General features: G+C 35.6%; 1 protein-coding gene and 1 non-coding gene across 4 annotated transcripts in view; both read left to right on the top strand.

The window, feature by feature from the left end:
* The first annotated feature begins 6,425 nt into the window (after window positions 1-6,425).
* Window positions 6,426-27,097, top strand: part of ZBTB44 (zinc finger and BTB domain containing 44) — a 67,243-nt gene continuing 46,571 nt past the window's right edge. The window contains exon 1 of one of the 3 annotated variants that reach the window (XM_011376213.2): window positions 6,426-6,841. The gene's annotated coding sequence lies outside the window, so the exon portion shown is untranslated. Of the gene's footprint in view, window positions 6,842-17,418; window positions 17,441-27,097 lie in introns of those variants that run through there. The other 2 variants (XM_011376214.2, XM_023521031.1) reach the window with 2 other exon arrangements.
* LOC111729918 lies at window positions 24,459-24,566 on the top strand. The gene has a single exon (XR_002776455.1). It is a non-coding gene; the product is annotated as a U6 spliceosomal RNA (small nuclear RNA).

Below are 27,097 nucleotides of genomic sequence, written 5' to 3'. Positions count from 1 at the left end.
AGCTAATGAATGAAGAATGGGGGAATTACATCACCATTTTAAAATTCCTTATGAATGAATTGATTCAGGCATTATTCATCGATAGCAGTTAACATTACAAAAAGAGAGAAGCACACTTTGGGTCTCCTAACGGAAAAATATATGGCACCTATGATGATATCTTGCCAAAAAATTCAGCTTGAATCTGATGAAACATCTAGACCTTACTACCAGTTTATAGAAAATACAGAAGATGGGGGAACATATTAAAGTATACTATGGGGATGCCACTGACAAAATTATGGCAAAAACTACAAGACAAACAACCCAGTTCCTTAAAGAAAAAATTTTCATTACTGGAAAAAACAAGAGAAAAAAATGCAAAGGACCTAAAAGATATACCAGTCAAACACAGTATAGCTCCTCACTAAAACAAATTGTAAAAAAAAAAAAAGAAAAAAAAGTAACAGTAAGTATTGAAAATGTGAATACTAACTGGATATTTTATATTAAGAAATCATTGTAATAATGATTATGATAATGGCATTGTGGAGTTTTTTTACATCTATTAGTAAGATAGACTAAAATATTTATGTATAAAATCAGATAATTTCTGGGATTTGCTTCAAAATAATATGGGAAGGGGAAAATGGATTGGCCATTGGTTGGATTCAGGGGCTTAGGTGATAGGTACATGCTTAAATTTTTTAAGAGTCTTCTTTCTATTGTTTATATATATTTGAAATTCTCCATGGTATAAAGGGTGTTTTTTTAAAAAGAAATTTGGAAAGTAAAATTGATATGTTAATAATAATTGGACATTTGACAAGGATAAGTGTGCGGGAAGTGTCAGGGATGACTCTGCGTTTGATTTTTGTGTCTGGATTTAAAGTGGTACTCTTTTGTGACTTAAAAAATAATGAGTAAGAACCATGTTTACAGAAAAATGCCATTAACGTATTTTGAACCTGTTGAGTCTGAGGCATCTCTAAGACAATCAAGCAAAGTAGAAATAATAGGCAGTTAGGTAGATCTGGAGCTGGGTAGAGATCTGGCCTAGTGGTATACATTTAAGAATCAATAACTCAGAGTTTATATGAGCAAATAGGATTACCTGGGCACTGGTTCTCAAACTTGAGCATGGATCCGAATTGCCTAGAAAGTTCATTCAAATACAAATCACTGGGTCCCCACCTCAGAGCTTCTGATTCAGTAGGTCTAGAAATGACTTTTTTACATTTCTAAAAATTTGACAGGTGATGCCAATGCTGTAGGTCTGGGGACCACATTTTGAGAATCACTGGCCTAGGAAGGTAGTATAAACACTAGTTCTCAACCTTGGATGCAGACTAAGAAGAATGTCAGACAAGGAAGAAAGAGCTTCGAGTTGGAGGGAGTGCTCAACAAAACCAAATGCTGCTTGAAAGTCCAGTAGAGTGAGGGTAAAAAATGTCCTTTGGACCAGGAACATAGAAATAATTGATGACTTTAAGGAGATACATTTTGGTGGAGTGAAGGGAAAATTAGAGAGCTGAGAAGTAAAGAAGAAGGTGCAAAAATGAACAATAAGTGCAGATAATAATTTTGAGAAATTCGGCTATGAATTCTGAAGGGGAATAAAAATTGTGTTGTGGCTGATGGGGAGGTGGGGCTGACAGCAGACATAAGCATTAAGATTAAATCACTGATATCAAACCATTGCTCTCTTTCTTGAATTAAAAAAAATTAAACCACCAATTCCCATTTTAATAGTTTCATCCTTAAAACCTAAAGAATCTTCAAAAATCAGAAAGATTTTTAATCTTGGATATTCCAGCTTCTTGCAGAGGAATAGGTAGGTTTATTAAAGCACAAGCTTCTTCCCTGACATCACATGTTTTAGGAAGTTGTTCTACTAGCTGATAAAATTGGCCTCCACTTTCATTTATTTCATCATTGACTGATTCATCCATTAAATATGCCTTTTTAAATTTTATTAAAGTATACAGTACATTGGTTAGATGTTTATATAAGTTATAAAATGATGCCCCTAATTGCTCTTTCTCTCCTCTGGCTCTCCACCTAGCCATTACATTACTGCTGACTGCATTCCCTATGCCACGCTCTCCATCCCCGTGACCATCTATCAACTACTAATTTGTACTTCTTTAACCCTTCACCCCATTCTCCCAGCCCCCCAACCCTGCTCCCCTCTGGCCATCCCCAGATTGTCCTCTATATTTGTGAGTCTGTTTTTGATTAGTTTTTTCTTTTTGATCCTTAGATTCCACATATAAGTGAAATCATATGGTATTTATCTTTCTCTGTCTGACTTATTTCACTCGGCATAATAACCTCTAGGTCCATCCATGTCATTGCAAATGGTAGGATTTCATTTTTTTTTAATGGTTGAGTAGTATTCCATTGTATATATGAACCATAACTTCTTTAAGCTATCGTCTGTTGATGGGCCTTTAGGTTGCTTCCATATCTTGGCATTGTACCGTTAAATATACTTTAAATACCTATTATGTGCTAGACACTGTGCTGGGCTCTGGGATTACAGTGGTGAATGACAAGAGTCATTAGAACTACAGTGGTAATTAGAAGCTCTCAGAATATAAACCATGGGATCTAATGTAATCTGGGGAGCCAAGGGAAGGTGGCCTACTTCAGAGTAGTGGTCAAGAAGAGCTCTGAATTACATTTATATGAAATTTCGAGAATTGGCAAATCTGTAGAGACAGAAAAAGTAGGTAGATTCATGGTTACATAGAGCTGAGGAGTTGGTGGGAAGATGAGAGACTGCTAATGGGTAAAAGTTTCTTTTTGGGGTGACGACAATGTTCAAAAACTTACTGTGAAAATTGTTGTACAACTTTATGAATATACAAAAAACCACTGAATTATATACTTTAAATGGGTGAGTTCTATGGTAGTGAATTATATCTCAATAAAGATATATATATATAATATCTGAAAATTGAGAGGAATTAGCTAAGGAATAAAGTATTTCTTCACACAAGGAATAATGTGTTCATTAGAGGAAAGAGTGTGGTATTTTAGATGTGACAAAAAACTCTGTGACTGACATGTTCTCCGAAAGAGTATGATGAGAGATGAAGTTGAAAATATGGAAAGGGCCCAAACTGTGTAGTGTTGTGAAATCTTGGGACTTTATCCTAACTATAATAGGAAGCCATCGTTAGGCGGCTACCATGTAGAAAAGGAAGAGAAGCAAGAGTGTATTTGAAAAACCAGATAAGCAATATTTCAACTCAACAGGCACAAGCTATTGGTGTCTTAGATTAGGATGGTGGCAATGAATGGAGAAATTCAGCAGGACTTGTTGATGGATTGGAATTGAGATGTAGTAGAGTGAAGTCGTAAAGCTGACTTGCTCATCTGGGTAGATGGTAAATGATTTTTTAAAAATATTTTTTAAAAAATATAGTTGGGACAATATAATGAGGGAGCAGGAATGATTTGTGCCGTAGTGAGCTCTCCTTCATTGGAATTATTCAAGTAGGAGTAGAGCTCTTTCTGTTGAGTGGAAACATTCTTGCTCTAAAATAAGTAGAGGACTAAGTAACAAACTTCCCATTCAGCTCTAATGCTACCATGAGAAAGTGTCCTTTTTTTCCTGCAAAAAAAAAAAAAAAAGGCTGAAATAAAAACCCTGTTGCCTATGATTTGAATTCCTCAGAATCATCTAAACCAGGTTAATAATTAAAGTTTCCTCATACTGTCTATATTGGTTTCACCTGTGTGCGAGATTCCAGTTTCATAAAATCCTCCTAGCAGTATTACTTAACCTAGTGTCAAAGGAAGGTGTATGTATTCCACTAACCGAAAAAGCAAGTCACTACTAGCCCAGGAAGAAAAAGGTGGGAGGCTGCAGAAGCCATAGAAACTGACCCTGCCCAAAGTCAAAACAGAGAAGAGGGCTCTTACATAGTTAATCTTTGTATTTTCTCACATCTGCTATCTAGCACTGTGTCCTAAGGGCCCAACAGTCACATGTTGGTTAAGTGATTCTCCAGACCTGGGGTTGGGAGTAGGGGGAAGATAAATTTTTTAAATGTAACATGAAAAATAGAAAAGCATAAAACAGAGGGGAAAAGGAGGAGGATAATTTTTTTAAATGTAACATGAAAAATAGAAAAGCATAAAACAGAGGGGAAAAGATAGAGGAGACGAGAACAATCTAAGGAAGGCTATTTTTTGTGTGTCAGCTCTGCTTGTTTTACCATGAAAAGGAGCTGCCACCTCACTCCCTTGAGAAACACTTAATAAAGACTTCCCTAATGGTCTTTTATTGACTGTACTATTAAATGCCCTAGGGAAGGTAGACAGAATGTTTGACTACTGTTAAAGAGAAAACCACAGGCCTAAAATGGAGTCATTTGGGCTAAAGCCCATGAGCTCCAAACCTAGATTTAATACCTGACCTAACTGCAGTTCCTTCTCCAGGAATGTAATCTTAGTCTGTCAGTCAGGAATTTACTGGTCAATACCAATGAGGTCATCTATCACCTAGGCCCATTCCAACCCCCAAGGGAAGGCTGAGGCAATTCAGCCTTCCCCTAAGGGAAGGTAACCTTGCTTGAGACAGTCTTTTTTCTTTTGCTGATAACTTTCTTGTTCTGCCCAGTTTCTGCCTATAGAAACTTTCTATATTGTATGGAAAGTTTGCTAGACAGGATGAATGCCTGATTCATGAATTGCTCCACAAAGCCAATTAGATCTGCAGATTTACTTGGTCGAATTTTTGTTAACACTACTTTGTTCCCACCCTGATTCTTCTCTAATTTTTACCTGCACATATACTCTAGCACACACTCTACCAGGGCTTCATTATTATTTCACTCATTCTAACACAACAGGCTTTAGCTGCTATGAGGTTATACATATCTATGCTACTATTTGTGGCCTTTTTTTCATCACCTTATGTGTTCTGAGAATCTTGGGCAGTCTATTTTACTGAGATAAAAGACAGAATGAGGGCTCCTGTGCCTTCCTGCGCCTTGCTTTCCTAGGGTAAGCATTCCACCTTTTTCTTCCTCTTTTACAAACCTCAGCACAAAACTTTCTGGGCCTAATTCTCATCTTTCTGGTTTTCCTCATCTCTAAAATGGTAGGAAAAATAGTCAAACCTATGTATTACAGTTCCTATGAGAATTAAATATTATGTATACTTGAAAATTTGTTGAAAATGCAAAAGACTATAAAATGAGACATTTTATTGAATTTATTTCTAAAATGATTTCAGTTGTTAGAATTCATGTGCTAGGGTACTTGGCTGCTTGTGTCTCAGGGAGGGAATTAATGTAAGATGTCAAGAAGAAAAATTCACTGTACTTCAAGTGGAAGTCAATCACCTTGCACAAAGTCCTTTGGAGAGAAGTCTTTCGGTTTAAAAGCTGGAGTCGTAGGAAAACAAAGTATGCAAATGAGAGCGCCCTTGGCGCTCTGGGCCTCCCGACCTAGAGGCACTTCACTCCACCTCTAGGAACCCTGCAGGAGGGCTTCATCTAAGGACACTTCCGCCTGCTGGCGCGAGGACCCTCTACCACCTCGTCTGGGTCCCGAGCGCATGCCTACCAGGTCTGGGGAAGCTAAGATTTAAGGTTCTAGAAGTTTTAACACTTTACATGATTTTGAGTTAACCAAGAACTCTAAACCCCTCCCAGGCAGTACCGGCCACTTCGAGTTGCCCCTCGCACTCCATCCTCTGAAAGGCTAGGGAAGTGATGGTGTAACAAAGTGAGATTCCAAGCTGTGGGTACCCCGTGTGGAGGCAAGAGACAGACTTGAGAGTCGCTTTCTCCAATCATTTCCGAACTGTACGTCTCGCCAGGTCGCTCAGGGAAATGCCAGAGCAATCTTAGGGCACTGAGAGAATGCCAGCGGGTGCAAAGGCGGCACAAAATCCGGGATCCTCTTCGCAGGCCTGTTTCCGAGTGTGAAGTATGGGCGATTACCAGCTAACCGCCCTCACCGAGAGAAAGGGGCTAGGTTGTTCCGGTTCAGGCCCGCTACAGAAACCACTGGAGAAAACAGAAACACCAGTTTCTTTCGTTTTTAGTTAAAAAAAAAACCAAAAATACAAGAAGCGTGAACCATGCCCAGAAATGCTTCTGTCAGTGCAAGCGGGGAGCAGACTGAAGAAACAGCTAAAAGGACAAGTTGGGCAGAGCTCATGCATCATATGAATGTAAGACTAACTGCATGTGTACACATACGCAAAGGTGCGCATAGTGTTGAAATCCACGAGTGTGTAAGCAGACCTAGTCTCCCGCAGTTCAAGTCCCAACGACCGGGAGCCGCCTCTTCTGCGCCTGCGCACTAAATGCGCTTTTCCCCTCCTCCAGCTCGCGCCCCTCCCCAGAGTTCACTCCGCCCCGCCCACTTCCCCTCCCGTTCCCCAGCCCGGCCGCCCGCGCAGAGCATTGTGGGACACAAACAAAGTGCCCCCAAACAGGCTGGAGTGAGCGGAGCGGCAACGGCGGCGGCGCCGGCCCGCACGCGCGCGCGGCGGCGGCTCCCTCCCAACCTCCCCCAACGGCCGTCCTCTCGCTCCTCCCCTCAGGCTCCTCGGAGCGCCGCGGGCGCTTTCCTCCCGCCGCTTCGCACTCTCTCGCCTCGCGGGCACACTGCTGCCGTGTGCCGCCATGCCCCAGCCACGGGCCGTCCACGGGCCTAGGCGCGGCGGCCCGAGATAGGGTCCCCTCAGCCTCCCGGGGGAGGAGAGAGGCAGCGAGCTGCGCGCTCCGCCCCCTCCCCCTGGGTTGTTGCCGCCGCCGCCACCTCGCCGCCTCAGCCTGGCGGGGAGGAGGAGGAGGAGCACCAGGCCTCCGGGCCCCGGCACCGCCGCCCGCAGGTAATGAGGGAGGGTGGGGGAGGGCGAACGGGCAGCCCGGCCCGAGTGGGAGCACTGGCCAGCCGCTGCTCGCCGCCTGTGCCCTCGGGGTGCGCCCGCGCAGGAGCTGACACTGCGTGTCCCCCATCTAGGCGCTGGACGGAAAGGAAAGCTTGGTCTGGTCACCCCCATCCGCCCCGGGAGACACCCCACAGAGTCCATTTAATTCTTCGGGGAGGAGACTGGTCTTGGACTCCACAGTTCAGGAGAAATTACCCTGATCTTCCAGGATGTGCTTCCCGTCGTTTGCATGCCCATTTGCCCAACACCCTAACCCAGAGAAGGCAGAGGTTTTACCTCCGCTCACCTGGGCGAGGCAAGGAGCCCGAGACCTGACTGTTTTTCCCCCTCTAGTGCCCTGCTTTTTTTTTCCCCCTCTGGTATTGGAAAAAAAGGATGGCACTTATTAAAAAGAAAAAAAAAAATCACCTCTTTTCTGTTCCTACCTGAGGATCACTCAGCATCTAGTCATTTTTTGTTGGCCTAACTAGAAAAATGGGTTACCTGAAGTGAGATGACAGGTACGTTAGAACTGAGGAAAGGAAATTACATCCTCGTGTTATATGACTCTTAACCAGAATTTAGAATAAAGCCCAATAATTGTGTACTTTATTGGAACTTGTTTATAAAAATGAAGGCAAAAATTTTTTTTCAAACGTATGGGTAGATGAGTAGATCTGTTGCGTTCAGGAAAAAAATTCTCTTTGACTTCCACTTATTTTCTTACTGTTTTATTTGAATATAGGCTAATACCAAAAGTAAACTTCATAATTTGATAGATGGCAAATAGTTTGGATAGATAAGAGATTTTTATGGTTTCCTTTTGCCTAGGGTTTTAGTTGGAATTATTGGATTTTAAAAAATTTTATACAAATCTTCATTTTCCCCATTCACATTGACTGCCAGTGGATATTTAACTTTACCTAATGTAGTTTCCTTATCATGGAAAGTGAAAATAATGAAAGGAATGTTTTCCTGTAGTCTTGTATTTTAGAATGATTACATTAATTATAGAAACCAGATTTACTTATTTTGTGCAACATTGGTAGGCATTTTACAGTGTACTTAAATCTCAGAACACCCTAATGATTTAGATATTATTCCTTGAGTTTTATAGATGAGACAGAACTTGTGATATTAAGTAACTTGCCTTAGGCCACACATCTAGTTAAGTAATAGAGGTGAGATTAATACCCAGATATAATTCCAGTGTTGGTGTATTTTCTACTGGACCTCTCAGTACAGTTTTTTAAAAAAAACTTTATTATAAAAATTTCAGTCTCAATGGAAATTGAGAAAAAAATGAATACTCCCACTACCTAGAGTCAGTGATTAACATTTTTGTCTTATTGTTCCCCCTCTTTTCTCCCTTTTCTGTGTGTCTCTCAGTGTGTAACCATTTGAAAGTAAGTTGCAAACATCATGCATGCATTCTCTAAAAACAAGCATATTCTCCTAACCCCAGTTATCAACATGCAAATTTCCTCAGTATTCCAAAGTCTCTTTAGGATATCTTACCCCTTCCCCTAGCTGAATTCAGTCAAGATTCATGCATTTCATTTGATGATTATGCCTTTAGTCCTTAAAAAAATAGTATCCTTCTCCTTTTTTTCTGGCAATTGACCAAATTAGTTGTCTTATAGACTACTCCCACATTCTGGATTTGTCTGTTTCCCTATAGTGCCATTTAATTTATTTCCTCTGTCCCCCTGAATTTCCTGTTACTGGAAGTCAGGTCTAAAGAAAAGCTTGATTAGCTTAAAGTTAAACTTTTGTTGGCAAGAATGTTTAATAGATGATGTTGTGTACTTCATTTTGCATCATATGTCAGCTTGCCACACTATTAATGATGCTAAATGTGACCACTTGATTAAAGTGACTACCAGATATATTACAAAGGTGTAGTTTACCTTTTTGTGATTTGTATGTAATCTTGGGGTAGTACTTGAACACCAAGCGAATATCCTGTCTTTGACTTTTGCTTAGTGATTTTAGCACCCATAGGTAACTCACATCAGTTATTTTACTGGAGATTTTCTGTAAGGAAGATTTCCTTTATTAACTAGAGGTGAACTAAAGTTTCTTCTAGAAATGCAGAGCAAATGTTTAATTTCTTCTCTTTAATTGTCAATATTCAGAGTAAAGAGCTGGGGAAATAGTCACCCCAGTGGTGGCAAATGAGATTTTTTTTTCTTTTTAACGAAGCTATTACTATGGGCTTGTGAGTTTTAATTTATGCGTTTTTAAATAACTATTACAGTCATTTTTTTTAAATAAGAAATTGTCTCAAATTTGGACAATAGGAGCCCTTTCAAGCAGGCTCCTGTTTCTTTCAACACTCCTGCTCTCCATTAGTCTTAGAGTGCTTTTTGGCATTAATTATCCTCAGCTTGCCTTGTTACTTTCTTTGTTTCATATCTGGAATGGGCTGTTTATCTAAGGAGTCTTGGTTCTTTTTAGTGAGAAATGGTATAGAAACTAAGATCTAGGTGTTTGGTGTATTCATTGCTGCTGGAGTGTCATTGCTTTTAGGCCCTTGCAGAGGAAAGAACTAAATTTGAATTTATGAATCATAAGTTCATAGTGATATATCCAGTTCACATTTAACATAACAGACTTTCTCTTGACCTCTTTGATTATCTAATTTTCTCTTTGTCTTAGATGAAAATCTTGGTACCTAAAAAAATTAACATACTTTATCCTATGTTAATTTTTAAAATCATTTTAAAATTGATATTACTACTCACAGTAAACTTCCAAGTAAAGTTTAAGATATATATTTTTTTCTTTTGCATTTTTCTCCTTAGAATATATTACATGAAAGATGTATATAATCAGAGTACTTAAATTAACTGTGTTCAGAAGTCACTTGAAATACTTTGCTCTGTTTGGTTATGCTACCAATTTGATATGGTTTGTTGGCTTCATTTTTTTATTTTAGGGTTTTCTTTTTTCACTGTTATTTTTGAATATGTAAAATATATACATGGTTCAAAAGTTCAAATAATGTTTTTAAAGTATGCTTAAAGAAGCCTCACTCAAATTAGTTTCTAAGACAAAATATTCTTTACTTTTGCCATACCTTTTAATAGCTATTATATTCTCATATATCTTAACTACAGAAAGATTAACAGTGACCAAAGTATGTTACTTGAAGCAATATAGGAGTACTGCTTTTAAATTTTGCAATTAGATTATGATTCCTCTGGCAAAGAAAAGCACTAAGACTAATCTTTAGAGGTAAGCAGAGAAGTAGATTTCAAACTTGATTTTGCAAGTTTTTCTTGAAAACCATTTCTTTAAAGAGGCATGTATGTAGTTGGTAGTTTTATGAATCCACCTACTTGTACGCACGATGAAACTGACATATATATAATCTGCAAATATAAAAGGCATTTGGACATTTTTGGATTGGCAAAATTTAATAGAAATTATATTTATGTCTTTAAGTAAGAGTTTGAGAGGGGTCAATGGTTATCTAAAATAAATAGTAAGGCAGTTTATCAGCCAGATGCTGAAAAGCGAATGCGTTTTTATGTGTGCACCACCACTGCCTTTAGTAAAATAAAGGGCATCTGTTTCCTTTAGAAAGTGGAGTGGGAAAATGAAGAATGTGTGTGCTTTGGATCCATTCACCCTCATTCTGTCTTTTATCTCAGTAAAGTAGACTGCCCAAGATTCTTAGAACACATAAGGTGATGAAAAAAAGGCCTCTAATAGTAGCATAGATATGTATAACCTCAGAGCAGCTAGAGCCTGTTCTGTTAGATTGAATGAAATAATAATGATGGTGATGATAGTACTAACTTTTGTTGAAACCTTTGATAAATCAAGCACAGTGCTAAACATTTTATCCATCATCTCATTTAAATCTCACATTAACCCATAGATACCGCTGCTGATGTCTTATTTAGCAAGTAAGGAGCATGCTCAATATCCAGGTTTTAAACTTGAGTCTGTTGGTTTTCAGAGTTAGTGCTGAACTACTTTGCTACAGCTGACAACTAAATGTAATGTGTCATAAAATTCAATATATTTTTATTCACCTTGAATTAAAGGAACTACATGACTGATTTTTGTCCTGTAGCAACACTGAAGATTGCCAAGAGGCCTGTGTGCTTGTCATGTGTATTACACATCCTTAGTATATCAGACCTTGCTTCAGAAACTGCATTAAATACCATTTTAATAGGTATTTTAAAGTAGAGCATCAAAAATCATTTTGGATTGATGGATTGATATGTGATAAAACGAGTATAGTAGAACATTAATGGTAGAGTCTAGGTCTAGCTCTTCAGGCATTAACCTGTAAAATTCTTTGAATTTGCTGTATCTGAAATTTTTTATAATAAAACATTGGAATGACTAAAATATATTCTCATTATAAAACATTCACAGTTGTATAAAAACCAATAACCTGCTGTGCCCTCTATGTTTACAATGGTCTTTTTATTCAACTTTTAGTAAGTCTTCTTGGCCTTGTAAAGGATAAAACTTTTGTTACTGAAAATGGTCAAGCATCTAAGACTATTGTAAAGAGGTTTTCTTTATTAGTTAGGGGGCTCCTAATTAATTAGGTTCCTTCCAGCTATAATTTTTAAATATGTATGAATATTTCATATATTGAACATATATGTGTATATATGTTTTCCCCCTGTCGTTTCTTGTATTTTGTTGACTACTATTGAGCATGCTCTTTATATAAGCTTTATGGGCTGTTTTCACTTTAAATGCCAACACATTCATGACTGAAACAGATAGTTCTTCATGTACCTCAGAATGATTGCTTGAAATTTATTTCCTGTTAAGCTGAAAGCCACATTAATTTTTCATTGTTCTTTAGAAACATTAAAAATACTTCACTCCATTTTAGGCAACTAGCTAGAAATCTCTAGATTCTTAGTCACAGAATCTAAAATAACAATTGTATATGTGCCTTTAAAAATATAAAGATGCATTAGATTTATATTATACTCTTGCTTGAAGGGCACATTGAGTATTAACATTAATTTTTTCTCTAACATTTATTATTATTGCCTGGGATGACCTTAGCTAGCACATTTTTACATAACTGATCCTGCAGTAAATCACTGACTTGTATCGCCGTATTTCACATTGATAATTCTCTTATATGAGCGAAAATTGGTGGATGAAACTTACTAATGTCTCATTCTTCTTGGAGAACATTTTCCTTATCTCTACATTGAATGTTCTTACATTTGAATAACTTTATAGTTTTAAAAGAAAACCTTAAAATTACATGTGTTTGATACCCAATTAGTTTGCCATTTCAGTATTCTATCGCGCTATCCTTCTACAGATATTAAATCGTATATTTCTTTTTGTTGACATGATATGCTATTCATTTGGTTTTGATAGTTTTCGATGCATTTATCATAACTACAGACATCTTTGGGTAGCATAAAACCAAGACTATAAATTTCTGGAATCAAGATTTTGTGGAACTGCTACCTTCCGGTCTTGAAGCAATTTTAATACTTTTTAAAAATAATTTTCTCTTCTTTCTTAACCTGCTAAATATCTGATCCTAGCCTACTCTTACTAAGCAAGCATATTCATTAGTACTCTCTATTAAATATTTTATTTATGCTCCTTGATAAAATTAGGGAAATCTTTGGTCCAAAGAAAGAAAAAAATGTAAGAGTTTTTAGAGACACAGACATACTTGCTTTGCTTCCATTTCATTTTTCTCTTTTACTAGTGCATGTCTATGTGTTTTCTTCCACTTTTACCTTTTTCTCCTTTTTCCATGTTGACTCTCTGGGTTTTACCTTTTCCTTGGCTCTTTGCTTTTCTCCCTTACTGCTCTAGATCTTCCAACACTGCTCATTGACTTTTTGTGGCTTTCCATTGCTGTATGAGGACAGTTTCTTTTATCTTTGGCGCCTTTTATGTGCAATATAATACTACAAATCATACTTCTGTGAGAGTTATTTCTACTTACTGGTATCACTGTCTCTCTGTTTTTAGCCTACCTGGTATTGTTTCTTCGTCATTTCTTTCAGTTTTCTTCAACTAGGTTTACTTAGCTTTACTTCGAGAGGCAGTACAGCATAGAATTAAGAGCACAAACTATGCAGCCACCTACGTTCAAATCTTGACTCTGATACTTACTAATTGCGTTGCCTTGGGTTAATTCCTTAACTTCTCTGTGCTTCATTTTCCTTACTGATAAAATACAGATACTAAATAATACCTATCTCTAAAGGTTGTGTGAAAATTAAATTATTTAATATGTAAAAAGTACTTTAAAAAATGTCTGGTATGTATTAAGTACTGTGTAAGTGTTAACTATTAACTAATGATTTTTGTAATTAATTTTTTAGAAACTGATTCAAAGCTATTGATTATTGCCACTACAAATTTGTGGTCTCCAGTTTCATTTGGGTCTTCAGCGCCTCTTAGCCATCCTTCTTTTTCTTTTTTCCACATATTTCTCATTTTTCATTTTTCTCAAAATTCTACTTTAACTCTTCTCTTTTGAACAGTGTGCCTCTACCTATAACTTCAAAGAGAAATAAAAGCCAAAGCTACCAGACAAGAACTCGTACTCCTTCTTACTATCCATCTATAAACTTAACTGTGACTTCACACTTTTTCTCCTCTTTTTTGCTATCACTGGATTTCCATCTGTTTAAGGCTAATTCTTTCACTCATGCACTGAATCCAGTTCCTTTCTACATATCCAGAGACCTGATGCTATCTGCTGTCACCTGTTCATGTATCTTTAACTTTTTCTTCTTTGAGTCTTTTTCCAACAACAATCAGAACATTCTCTGTATATTTTACTACAATTAAAAAGTATATCTGGGGGGAAATTTGTCTAGTTTCTCCCATTGTACAAAAATACCAGTATCCTCCCTTGAGCCTTTATTTCTCTCTGGCTAACCCCTTGCTCTATCTTTAGAACCAAACTTAAGATTGAATTGTCTATACTCACAATTTTCACTTCCTCATTTCTGAATGCTCTTTATCTTTGTTTATTGCAATCTAGCATCTAACTCTGCTACCTCTTTTTTATGTGTTTTTATAAGATCATCAGTAACTCCTTGTGGCTAAATTGAATAGACTTTGGTCTATATCTTCTTTGACCTTTTACCAGTATTTGACACTGTCAACCACTCTTCCTTAAAATACTTTACACCCTTGTAATTCGGAACTTCCCACCATCCTGATCTTCTGTATATCTCTTTCCCAAGTTTTCCTTCTGGAGTCCCACCCCTTTTTTCCTTCTCTTTTTTTCCTTGCTAAGTCTAGCTAAAGGTTTACCTTTTTGCTTATCTCTTTAGGGAACCAAGTTTTGGCTTTAATTTTTTTCCTGTGGCTTGTCCATTTTCTATGTCATTTATCTTTGCACTTTATTTCCTTCTATTTATTTTGTGTTTGTCTTCCTCTTTTTGTGGAAGCTTATCAATTTTGCTTATCTCTTCAGAGAACCAAGTTTTGGCTTTAATTTTTTTCCTGTGGCTTGTCTATTTTCTGTTTCATTTATCTTTGCACTTTATTTCCTTCTCTTTATTTTGGGTTTGTCTTCCTCTTTTTGTGGCTTCTTAAGGTAGAAGACTTGGCCATATTTTTTTAATTGTAATGAAATGCACATTAAAAACTTACCACTGTAACCATTTTTAAGTGTACAGTTCAGTGGCATAAAGTACATTTACTTTGTTAAGCAGCCTTACCACCATGCATCTCCAAAACTCTTCATTTTGCAAAACTGTCCATTAAACAATAACTCCTCATTCCCCTCTCCCTGCCAACCACTCTTCTTGCTGTCTCTGAATTTGACTACTCCAGAGATCTCATATAATTGGAATCAGACATTATTTGTCTTTTTGTGACTGACTTATTTCACTTAGCATAATGTTCTCAAGATTTATCCTTATTGAAGCACATATCAGAAGTATCGAAATTTACTCCCTTTTTAAGGCTAAATAATATTACTTTGTATGTATATACCACATTTTGTTTATCCACTTATCTGTCCATGGCTATTGTGAATGATTCTCCTGTGAACATTTGTGTACAAATAGAAGTTCATGTGCCTACTTCCTACTTTCAGTTCTTTGGGATATATACTCAGAAGTAGAATTGCTGGATTATATGGTAATTCTATTTTTAATTTTGTGAGGAACCAGCCCACTGTTTTCCATAGTTTCTACACTTGCATGCCCATGAACAATGCACAAGGCTTTCATTTCTCTATATCCTTGCTGTAATGCTTGTTATTTTCTGGATTTTTTGTGGTGTTTTTATTTTCATAATAGCCATCCTAGTGGATATGAGGTGGTAGAGTGTGGTGGCAGGCCAGTAATTTTTAGACCTTTTTAGTCATAAATAGTACTATAAATTTTACTATAAGCACTGCTTTAGCTGCATTCCACAAATGTCGATAATGTTGTATTTTCAATATGATTCAGTTAAAAATACTTTCCAATATCTCTTGTTGATTCTTTGATCAGCCTATGGCTTATTTAGAAGTATATTGTATTTCAAATATTTGGAGTTTTCTTGATAACTCATCAATTTCTAATTTCTTTATTGTGATAAAATATATTCTGTATACATTGATTCCTTTAAAATTTATTAAGATTTGTCTTATGGCCCATCATATGGTCTATCTTGGTGAACATACCATGTTGCTCTTGAAAGGAATGTATATTTTGCATCATAAATATCGGTCAGATCTAGGTGGTTGATGGTATTGTTCAGATCTTTTATATCTTTAATTTTTTTCTTTTTCCCAGTTCTGTCAGTTACCAAGAGGAGTATTAAAATTTCCAACTATTATTTTCAACTGTCTTTCTTCTTAATTCTGCCAATGTTTGTTTCTTGTATTTTGAAGCTTTGTTATTAGGTACCTGCACATTTTTTATTATACATCTCTGTATTTCTGGTGCTGTTTTTTTTTGTCTTGAAGTCAAACTGATATTAAAAATAGCCAACTCCAGCCTTCTTATACTTTTTGTTTGCATGGCGTATCTTCTAACATACCTAACCGAAGTGTCTTTTTTTATTTATAGTGGGCTTCTTTTTTTTGTACCGTTAATGCAATTTTATTTATTTTTAATTTTTAAATTTTTTCAATTGCAGTTGATATTCAATATTATTTTATATTAATTTCAGAAACAGACTCATAGATACAGAGAACAAACTGATGGTTGCCAAACGAGAAGAGTTTAGGAGGCTGGACGAAAACGGTGAAGGTAGTAAGAAGTACAAATTAGTAGTTACAGACTAGTCATGGAGATGTGAAGTATAGCATAGTGAAAATAGTCATAATATTGTAATGACTATGGATAGTGCTGGGCGGGCACTAAACTAATCAGGAGAAATCACTTTGTAAATTATATAAATGTCTAACCATTATGCTGTAAAAGTGGGTTTCTTATAAAGAGCATATAGTTGGGCTTGCTTTTTTAATCCCAGTCTCTCTTTTAGTTGAAATGTTTAGTCCATTAAAATTTAATGCTGTTAAATTTTGCATTATTTCGAAGAGCAGATGTATTAGTTTGCTAGGGCTGCTGTGACGAAGTACCACCAACTGGGTGGCTTAAAGAGAAATTGCTAGTCTCACAGTTACGGAGGCTAAGAGTCTGAAATCTGAGTGTTGGCAGGATTGGTTCCTTATGAGGGAAGGATTTGTTCTAGGTCCATTTCCTTGCTTCTCAGAGTGCCTTGGGTTGTGGCAGCATAACTCCAGTCTTCACATGGCGTTCTCCCTGTGTACAAGTTTGGCTTCGAATTTCCCCTTTGTATAAGGACATCCTAATTACTTCAGTTTAACTTGATTACGTTAATAAGGAGCCTGTCTCCAAATAAAGTAATGTTGTCAGGTACTGGGGGTTAGGACTTCAGCAGCATATATTTGGGGAGGGACACGGTACAGTCCATACCAAGACACATTTAAGGTTGGCATTCGTGCAAAGGCATGTTGGGTAAAGCCACTGTATACTTTTGTACATACTTTAAAACATAACACAGTGGAACTTTTGAGTACTTAATGTGAACACTTAAAAACTCTTGAGAGAGAAAAAAACTTCTTTAAATGTTGATTGACTAAAGCTGACTTGAATTTTACTTGCTCACATTGAGGATCCAAAAGAATGAATGAGAAGATATGCCTTTTCTTCGAGTTTTCTTTTTAATAATAAAGATTTGATGTTAATAGTTGATATCCCTTAAGTACTATGATTGAATTCTTGTAAATGGTATCATGATGGGGTGGGAGGAGGGACTGGTATTGTAACTTTTTAGTCAGACAGACCTCTGTTCAAATCCTATTTTTTTATTATTTATTATTTATAGGACTGTGAGCAAATTAACCTTATGTTTCCTCATTTATAATTGGATTTTTAAAATCTTTTTCCTAGAATTGTGAGTCCAGAGTGACATAAAGACAATTGGTGGGAGTTACTCAATATATATTCCTCCCTTATAGAGAAACGAACAATCAGCATATGCAACTGTGGCTACCAGTGGTGAGAAGAAATTCTAATGATTTAACATTATTGGTTTAATTGAGTTATCATTTAACTCCAGGTAAATCTCAATCCTTTTCAAAGATCTGAACTCGAAAGGACTTATTTATGTAGTAAAATGATTAAAATCTTTATTTGATTAAAAAATAGCTTGTTATATAATTTAAATGGATATAAATGTCTAACCTCTCTGTGCTGTACACCTGAAACTAATGTAAAATAATATTGAATGTCAACAGTAATTGAATTTTTTAAATTTAAAAATAAATTTAAATGATTTTTTTTTAATAACTCAGATACATTAACCCATTTGGAATTCTTCCTGAAAACTTAATCAACACTTAAGGAAGACCCTTGGGAAATAAGCCATTGTCAAATAAAGGTCATGTACATTTTTATTAGTGTTAAGAGTAAGTAAAAGCATATTCTCAAATATGAGTACTTAATGTGAATCCATCTACAAACTTGTTCCTTTCATAAACAAATATGAAAATTTGTTTTTGTTTAATTGACAATGGAGTGACAAGTTTTATTAAAACATGATTTAAAATACAAGGTACTGTAATATTTGTAAAGAAAATAATAGTGAAAATCATCTTATTTTAACAGTAACTTTATAGAGAAGTAGTTAAGTTGTCATTTTCACTGGTCAACTCATAAATTTTCTGTATAATTTTAGCATGAAGTTTTTACTTTGAGTCAGGTCTCTTCCATTCTTAAACCTGCTTTGTTAACAGGTTTTCTATAAAACGTTTGCTTGTTATATATGTTAAACTCTTTCAGATATTTCATATATTTTGTCTCATGTTTTTTTTTGTTCCCCCCTTGCTGTTGTACTTTTATTAATGATGTGATCGAACATAAAAGAATATGTTTATTCCAGAAATAAGCACCATAAACCACAAACATTTATTCAACATTTTTTAAATGCCCTCTCTGTGTTAGGCAGTTATAGAATACACACAGGCTCAGTCTCTTCCTTCAAGTGGCATATGAAAATGATATATAAGAAAGCAAGATCTGTAAATGACTAATTGATCACCTATTGTACATAAAATACTCTAATGCATAATAGAGCAGTGATGTTTTTGTGGCCAAAAAGGGATGCCCAGTTAAGAATCACTGCACTATAATAATCAGTGTTACTGTTAAGAGTATAACACATGTAAATGGTGTAGAAATAGCAATGATTAAAAACTTCTGTTGATGTATCCACATGAAGAATTATACACTCATGTTCATAGCAGCTTTATTTACAGTAGCCTTAAACTGGAAACAAAAGTCTATCCACGGTTAAATGGTAAACATATTATGTACGTCCATACAATGTAATAGTACTCAACAATAAGAAACAAAAAATTCTTGAGCCTAACAACACATATGAATCTCAGAAATAATTATATCAGTGAAATAAGCCAGATCAGTATGAAAATATATATATTGTACAATTCCATTTATATAAAATTCTAGAAAATGAACCTAGTGGCTCCTGGAAAGGGGCAAGAGGGAAAAAAACTTATAGGGGTCGTGGAAATGTTCTTTATCTTGATAGTGGTGATAATATATATGTCAAAACTGACCAAATTGTACATTTTAAATATATGCATCAATTATATCTCAAGCACACAAATTATTTTTAAAGAACCAAGTATTATAGATTCCAAAAATATATTGGAATTATCCTTGGAAAGACAGGGTACATACTCTGGTAAACCTAAATTGGTTTTATATCAAATGCCAGATCAGTAGTCAAGACAAAAAAATATTACAGGAGTTCAGTGGAGGGAAAGGCAGCATAGTGTAATAATAAAATGAGGACAGGATTTAATTAAAGTCAGAGTTACTGATTTTGAGCCCCTGTTAGGCCATTTATTTTCTGTGATCTTTATGTTCCTTGGTCTTTAAAGAGTTTCCTCAACTACTTTGTAAGGTTTTTAAAACCCAAAGAAAATATATTTAAAAACACAGTGTAATCTGAAAAGTGACATCAAATGGAAGGTATTGCTGACATCTAGGGTGGAAGGAAGAACAAAATAGAGTAGTATTTGACCTGTTGAGAGCAATAAGGAGTAGTTCCCAAAAGAGACCAGAGTGGGGAATCGTAAATCTGTATGGTATGTTCAAAAAATGAGCCAAAATCATTTTGACTGGGACAGCAGCCTAAAGCGGAAAGAATATGAGATATAAAGCAAGAAAGCTTAGCATCAGGATGTAAATTGCTATTTACTAGCCTTATGACCTTGGGTAAGTCATTTATTCTCTGAGCTTCAATTTCCTTATCAATAATGGGAGGATAACAGCCTGCCTTATCTTAAGGATTTTATGTATATGAAGTGCTGAAAAGAAAGTGGTACTAAGATTTGTTCAGTATGATAACGAAGGCATAAGGTAATTAGTGCTGGACTCAGATGATTGTGTTTTAGAGGATATTTGAATAATTCAAGATTTATTCAAAACTGGTGACACTAAAGGGAGGGAAACCATTCAAGATGCTGTTTAAGTAGTCTTAGCGGCTAATGGAGAAAACAGAATGGATCAGAGAAAGGTCTTAGTGTCTAAGTGTGTTGGGAAGAAAAGGGAAAGATAGAAGTTGTATTAGTTTCCTGTGACTATTGTAATAAATTATCATAAACTGGTTGGCTTAAAACAACAAATTTATTCTCTCACAGTTCTGGAGGCCAGAAGTTCAAAATAGGTATTGCTGGGTTGAAATCATTGTATTGGCAGGTATCCACACCCTCTGAAGGCTCTAGGAAAAAATGTATTTCTTGCTTCTCCCAGTTTCTGGTGGCTGTGGGATTTCTATGGCTTGTGGCCACATCACTCCAATTTCTGCCCATGTCTTCTCTGATATGTGGGTCAAATCCCCTTCTGCCCATCTCTTCTAAGGATGCTAATGGTTATATTTAGAGCTCACCTGGGTTATCTGGGCTAATCTCCCTATCTCAAGAGACTTAATCACACCTGCAAAGTCTTTGTCATTAAACATTTCTCAAATATTAATGTAAAACAGTAAAGTCCAGGGACTTGAACGTGGACATATTTTGGAGAAGTGACCTTTTTTAGTCTACCACAGAAGTCAAAGATGACACCCAGGTTTTATACTTTCTGAAATGATGTCATCATTGGCCAGAGAACTTCAAGAGAGAGAGTACATTTGTAAGAAATGATGAGGCATTCATTTGGATCTGCTTAATTACCTATGGGATGTCTTTATGTGGGTACTCATTTTATGTATCAGAAAATCTTGAATCAAGTAGCTTAAACACTAAGGACATTTATTCAAAATAACAAAACAGTGAATCCTGGAGTAAGACAGCTTCAGAATTGGTTATTCATCAATTCAGTGACATCGTCAAGGACCTACGTTCTCAACTTTTTGCTTTGCCATACTTAAGCTAGCTCTCTTTATGATTTCAAGATGGCCCCCACAATTCTAGGCCTTAAATCCAGGGATGAAAACACCTAGCCAGCTTGTTTAGTGTGACCTGTTTTATCAGCAAGGAGACCTAACCCTAATCCCTGAAGCTCCCTAGCAGGCTCTGTTCCTCTTGTCCAGATAAACATTTAAAACATTTTCTTCACTATCTTTTACCTAAATAGACCTGTTACATCTGCATTGCCAATTTGTTGAGGTAGCTAACCCCCCAACCGACCCCCTGCCAACATACACACACACACTATATAGACACTTATCCTTTAATATTATTTTAAGTGATAAGTGAATTTTAGTACTCTTTGATGTGCACATTTGAAGATAGGAAACCAACTTTTTCTGGCCTGGGTAGAAGTTTAAATAGCAGCCCATCACCTTACTTAGCTTTCTTTAAGTTCTTGTCTACAAAGTCCTAACCATCTCCTGCTTTAACATTAAAGCAGTGGTTTAGTGTGCTGTGGGGACTCTCCTGGGGATTCCTGGAAACTTTCAGAGGGTCCAAGAGATCAAAACAGTTTCATAACAGCATTAAGATATTATTTGTCATTTCCATTCTTATTCTCAAAATATTCGGTAGAGTTTTCCAAAGGTTACTTGAATGTAATACCGCAACAGACTCAATGCAAATGCAGATAAGGGAATTCAGCTGATCTAATAAACCAGACTTTAAGATATTTGAAAAAAATCAGTGCTACTTTTTCTGAGAAAATGTAGTTCTATAAAAAATAACGTTGTGATAGTGTAATAACTATATAGTGCTAGAGGCTAATTGAGGGGATCACGTTGTAAATTATATAAATGTATAACCAATATACTATATACCTGAAACTAATGTAAAATAATATTGAATGTCAACTCTAATTGAAAAATTAATGTGCTAACATCTAATGGGTTTATTTTTAAATAAATCAATTTTTACATTTCTAAATTTTAATTTATAATATGATAACTGTTCATAGATATAGTTCACATAAGCAAAAACTCTTTGGGATTTTTCGTAAAATTTAAGAGTATAAAAGGATCCTGACTAAAGAGTTTGAAGTTTTGCCATCTAGTGTTGATGCTACTCTAACCACATACTCAAAAGTTTTTCCATTTCCTCATTTTTCCTTGTCACTTGCTTATTATTATCAATTGTATAGATGCAGCATTATCAGTTATGTAGATAACAGCATCTTGTAAGATTTGTTGTGGGTACTCTAGAATCATTCATACTATTCAGTGATTTGTCCCATTCATGGGGGCAGCATACTTTCTCACTCTATTAACATGTTTAGCTCTTCATTTTATTTCCACCATAATCACATACCTCTGTTTATTAACACTTTTAGCTTTTTGTGCTTATTAACTATGCTGGATTTAGTAATATCCATAGCTACCTCAAAACTAAGCAGAGAGCGAGGACACTAATGAAGACTATAGAGCAAAGACTAAATGACCTTGCAAGACCATCATCTCTTGGTTGTGGGCATAATTAACCCTCTTACTCTGGAGAATGACTTTGATTTATCAATAAACATTCCTAAGTAGTAGAATATCTAATATTTCTAGATTTGCCTCTGAAGGGAGAGTATTTGAGGATAGATTTCCAGGTTTTGACAGGAGGTGGGAGGTGGTAAATCAAAACTGAGTAGTAGATTTTAAGTTCTGGGTGACTGGGCAATTGAGAGCATCCGTTATTAACAATTAGAAATTCTGCAGTGGAGTATCAGTTGAGGAAGAAGAATTTATGAGTTCAGTTTCAGATGGTGAATTTGAAAGGTAGCAAAGACATTTCAATTGTCTAGCATTCTAGCTGGTCTTTGGATGCCCAGAACTGAAGTTTAGGAAAGATGATGGGGTTAGAGATTTGAGATGAGTTGATAAGAGTCAGAGATCTATCAATAAGGGTACTTAATCTGTTACCCAGTGTTGTATCATGTTCTTGTGCATATACAGTGTGCTAGACACTGGGTGCTTTCCATGTAGAGATGGTCCCTGACTTATGATGGATAACATGATTTTTGACTTTACGTTGGTACAAAAGTGATATGCATTTAGTAGAGACCATACTTTGAATTTTCCTGGACTAATGATGTGTGATTTGATACTCTCTCTTGATGCTGGGTTGTTTTGCAGCAAATACTACAACTAAAACTCAGCTGTTAAAATTCTGGCCCAATAGGAGTTTCTTGTTTTTCAGACACTGTTTGCTATAGAATTTGCCTTTCTATTAGTTTGACATATTAGGAAGGTATTTACTGTAATGAGTCATAACTTTTCCCATCCTGATCTGTTTATTTTTAGTTCTATAAAAGCAGTTTGTCACTTTCAGAATAGTTGATTACTAGTTTGAACAGATTGAATATGAGTTCTAGAAGTAATAAAATTTTGTTTTAATGAGAACAATTGTTCCTATATGGAAACAGAATTATTCTTACACTATTATCAAATCAATGAGAAGAGTATTGTAATTTAGGAGTACTGGCGCCCCAGGTCTTGTTTTTAACTGTGATGTTTGTACAAAGCGATGGACTCCAAGAATCTGGGCTCCACGCCCATCTTCCATTAAGTTACTAACTTGGTATAGAATTTTTTTTTCTGGGCTTCGTAGCACAGCATCTACCACCTGATAAATGTTTGTTGAACTAAACCTAACTTCTTTTTTTTTTAATAAAGTATATATGTATGTATGTATGTATTTATATTTAATGATGACATTGGTTACCAAAATCCAATAAGTTTCAGCTGTATACTTAGGCATCTACATATTTACACTGTGTGTTCACCTCCCATAGTTAGATCTCTTTCTGTCACCACATTCTTGACCCCCTTTACTCCATCTACCTCCATCTGCCCCCTCCCCCCTCCCTTCTTATAACCATTAGTCTATTGTCCATGTCCATGAGTCTCTGTTTTAAACCTAACTTCTTAAACTCTACAATAGTAATCTTCTAATAGGCCTTTTGGCTTCTAAATTCAGATTCTTACATTCTATTTCTGAGGGACTTTTTCCCAGTTGAGGAGGGGAAAATTGCCTCTTTACAATCTTTTTTTCTCCATTCTTTGTCTTTTTAACCTCTAATATAGTATTCGAGCCATGAATAGTAATATCTACAGTATAAGAGAATGAAAACTGTTAGTCCCAAAGTCATACCTCAGTCTGACATATGGTCCCTCTAGAGACAATATAAAATACCAACTGTATCAAAACACAGTGTTTTTCCAGAGTTGATTTAGCGTGCCCTTTTTTTGAGCAACTTTAGTCAGGGTCCTCAGAGGAGCAGATCTTAACAGAAGTTTTGTGAGTGGTATCTCTTTATCAGTTGTGAGTTAAAGCTAGAGCTTAAAGAATGGGGCTACCATCGCTTAATTGTCACAACCTATTGTAAAGAACCATTACTAATGTATAGTACCATTAAGAGTGTGGCAATTATGAATTATTGAAGTATTTGTCATTAGAGTTACTTCATTTTCATTTAATTCATAAACATTTATGAGGGATGAGTAAGCAAAATGAATTATATATTCATATTGTCTATAAGCAAGAATGATACAATGAAAAAATTTGCAGTAGCATACAATGTAATTATATAAATTTTACCTACATATTTGCTGCCTTTTGAGTAAATGTGGGGCAGAGAATCAGAAAAAAACTCCAGATATGCTCACTTGGGCAGCACATATACTAAAATTGGAACAATACAGAAAATTAATTAGCATGGCCCTGTGCAAGGATGATACACAAATTCATGGAGTGTTCCATATTTTTTTAATCAAGATTACTTCTCAGCATCAAAGCTTAATTTTTAAAAGTGAGATTGAATGCAGTTATTTTCCTTATATAAAAATGAAAATCTTTAATATATTTAGATGGATGAACAAATTTCTTATATGCTTTGTAAAACTCTTTAGGGAATAGTAAGCCCAAATAAAGTCTGATGCTATTTGCATTTGTTTCCTAAAGTTCTTTTGAGTGTTGTCAAAATCTGGCCTTGCCAAAGAAGAAGTTTTGGAAAGAGGTAATGGTACTGGTTGTGTAACAGTGTGAGTGTACTTAATGCCACTGAACTGTACACTTAAAAATGGTTAGGCTGGCAAATTTTATGTTAAATATATTTTATACAGTTTTTTCTTTTTCAAGTGGCCTTGCCAGGGTGATTGGTATAGTGGTTAGCCTTCTAAAGTGGCCTCGCCCATAGAGGTGTATCACACATATGAACATCTGTCATGAGTCATGGCTAAATAAATTAAAATACTGATAATTGCCAACTTGGAAAAGAGAAATGTGAACAGTTTGAAGTGGTAACCACCATATTCAAAATGATACTGTGAAATTCCAGAATTTTATGATTATGATAACTTCCATCAAATGATTTAAGTATTCGAAGGCAGTGAAACCAAATGACCTCCAATATTTCTCTCTTCCTGGAGATTCTTTGAATTTGTAAATAAACCTTGCTTTCATTAGTTTAAGTAGGGGGTTGAAAACCTGTGGAAACAACCCAAATGTCCCACAGCAGTTGAATAAAGTATATACACAATGGGATATTATGCAACCTTTTAAAAGGAAGAAAATTCCAATACATGTGAAAACATGGACCGTGAAGACACGTTAAGTAAGCCAGTCAGTCACAAAGGTTTAGATATCGGATGATTTCACTTATATGAGGTACCTAGTGCAGTAAAATTCATAGAGACAGAACATAGTGTGGTTACCAGAGGCTGGGGGTATTCCACTTTTTTTTCACTTCTCAAAATCATCTTATGTTTATTTTATATGTAATATACATAGTGCTTAACTATGCTAAGCGGAAGAAATAGGGAGAAGTATATTTTATCTCGGCTCAGAATCAAAAGTCTCTTGCCCATTTTTTCACTGAGTTTTCTTACCATCGAGTTGTAAGAGTTTTTTACATATTCTGGATACAACTTATTTGACATGTGTAATTTACAAATAATTTCTCTTAACGTCATGTTTTCACAGAGCGTAATTTTTTTTTAATTTTGATGAAGTCTAGTTTGTCATTTTTTTCTTTTGATTGTGCTGTTGATTTAATGTCTACAGACTCTTTTCCTCACCCTTTACCCACTGCCCAGTCATAAAGGTTTTTTCCTATCTTTTATAAATGTTTTATAGTTTTAGCTTTACTTTCAGATCTGTTATCCATTTTGAGTTAATTTTTAGATAAAGTTTCAGTCGAGGTGTTTTTTGTTTGCCTGGAGGGAGGGTGTATATGGACGTTCATTTGTTGCAACATTTATTGAAATGACTATCTTTGTTGCATGGCTTTTGTACCTTTGTAAAACATCAGCCATGTTTGCATGGATATATTTTTGAACTCTTTTCTGTTGCATTGATCTCTGTGTCTATGCTTTGGCCAGTACCACTCTGGATTACTGTAGCTTTATATAATTAGTCTTTAACTTAGTGTGATTGTTGTAATTTTTCCTTTTTCAAAACTGTTTTGTCTATTCTAGTTCCTTTGCCTTTCTATATAAATTTTAGAATCAGCTATCTATATCTACAAAAAATCCTGCTGTAATTGTAACCATGTTAACTCTCCAGACCAATTTGAATAGAATTGACATATCTACTATATTGTATCTTCAATACATGAACATGTCTCTTCATTTACTCAGGTCTTCCTTGATTTCTTTTATCCGTGTTGTATACTTTTCAGCATGTAGGTCCTATACATGTTTTGTTAGATTTATATTTAAGTATTTTTTTCTGGAGCTATTGTAATGATATTAAATTTTGTTTAAATTTAGATTTCCTATTGTTCATTGCTACTATGTGAAAATACAGTTGACTTCATTATGTTAACCCTGAATCCTGTCACTTATTATTAGCTCTGGGAGGCTTTTTTTTTTTTAAGATTCCTTGGATGTGGATAATCATATCTAAATAGGAACAGTTATATTTTTTTCCTTTCCAATATATGTATACTTTTGGGGGTTTTTTCCCCTTGCCTTTTTTCCTGATCTTAGGAGGAAAGCATCCAGTCTTCAACCAGTAAGTTTTTTGTAATTGCCCTTTATCAAGCTGAAGAAGTTTGTTCCTTTCTATTCCTGATTTGCTAAGAGTTTATCATGAAGGAATGTTTTGCTTTTTTTGTATCAGTTGAAATTATCATGTGATATTTCTCCCTTAGCCTCCCTTAAATTGATTGATATTTTAATATTGAACCAGCTTTATAATCCCAGGGTTAACCCCATGTCCTCTTGATTGTGGTATTATTATTGTTTGTATTGCTGGATTTGATTTCGTAGTCTTTTGTTGAGGATTTTTTACATCTG

This window comes from Pteropus vampyrus, unplaced genomic scaffold (assembly GCF_000151845.1).
Source record: "Pteropus vampyrus isolate Shadow unplaced genomic scaffold, Pvam_2.0 Scaffold288, whole genome shotgun sequence".
NCBI classification, from domain to species: domain Eukaryota; kingdom Metazoa; phylum Chordata; class Mammalia; order Chiroptera; family Pteropodidae; genus Pteropus; species Pteropus vampyrus.
Note: the sequence above shows the minus strand (reverse complement) of the source record. Positions and strands in the feature narration are given on the sequence as shown.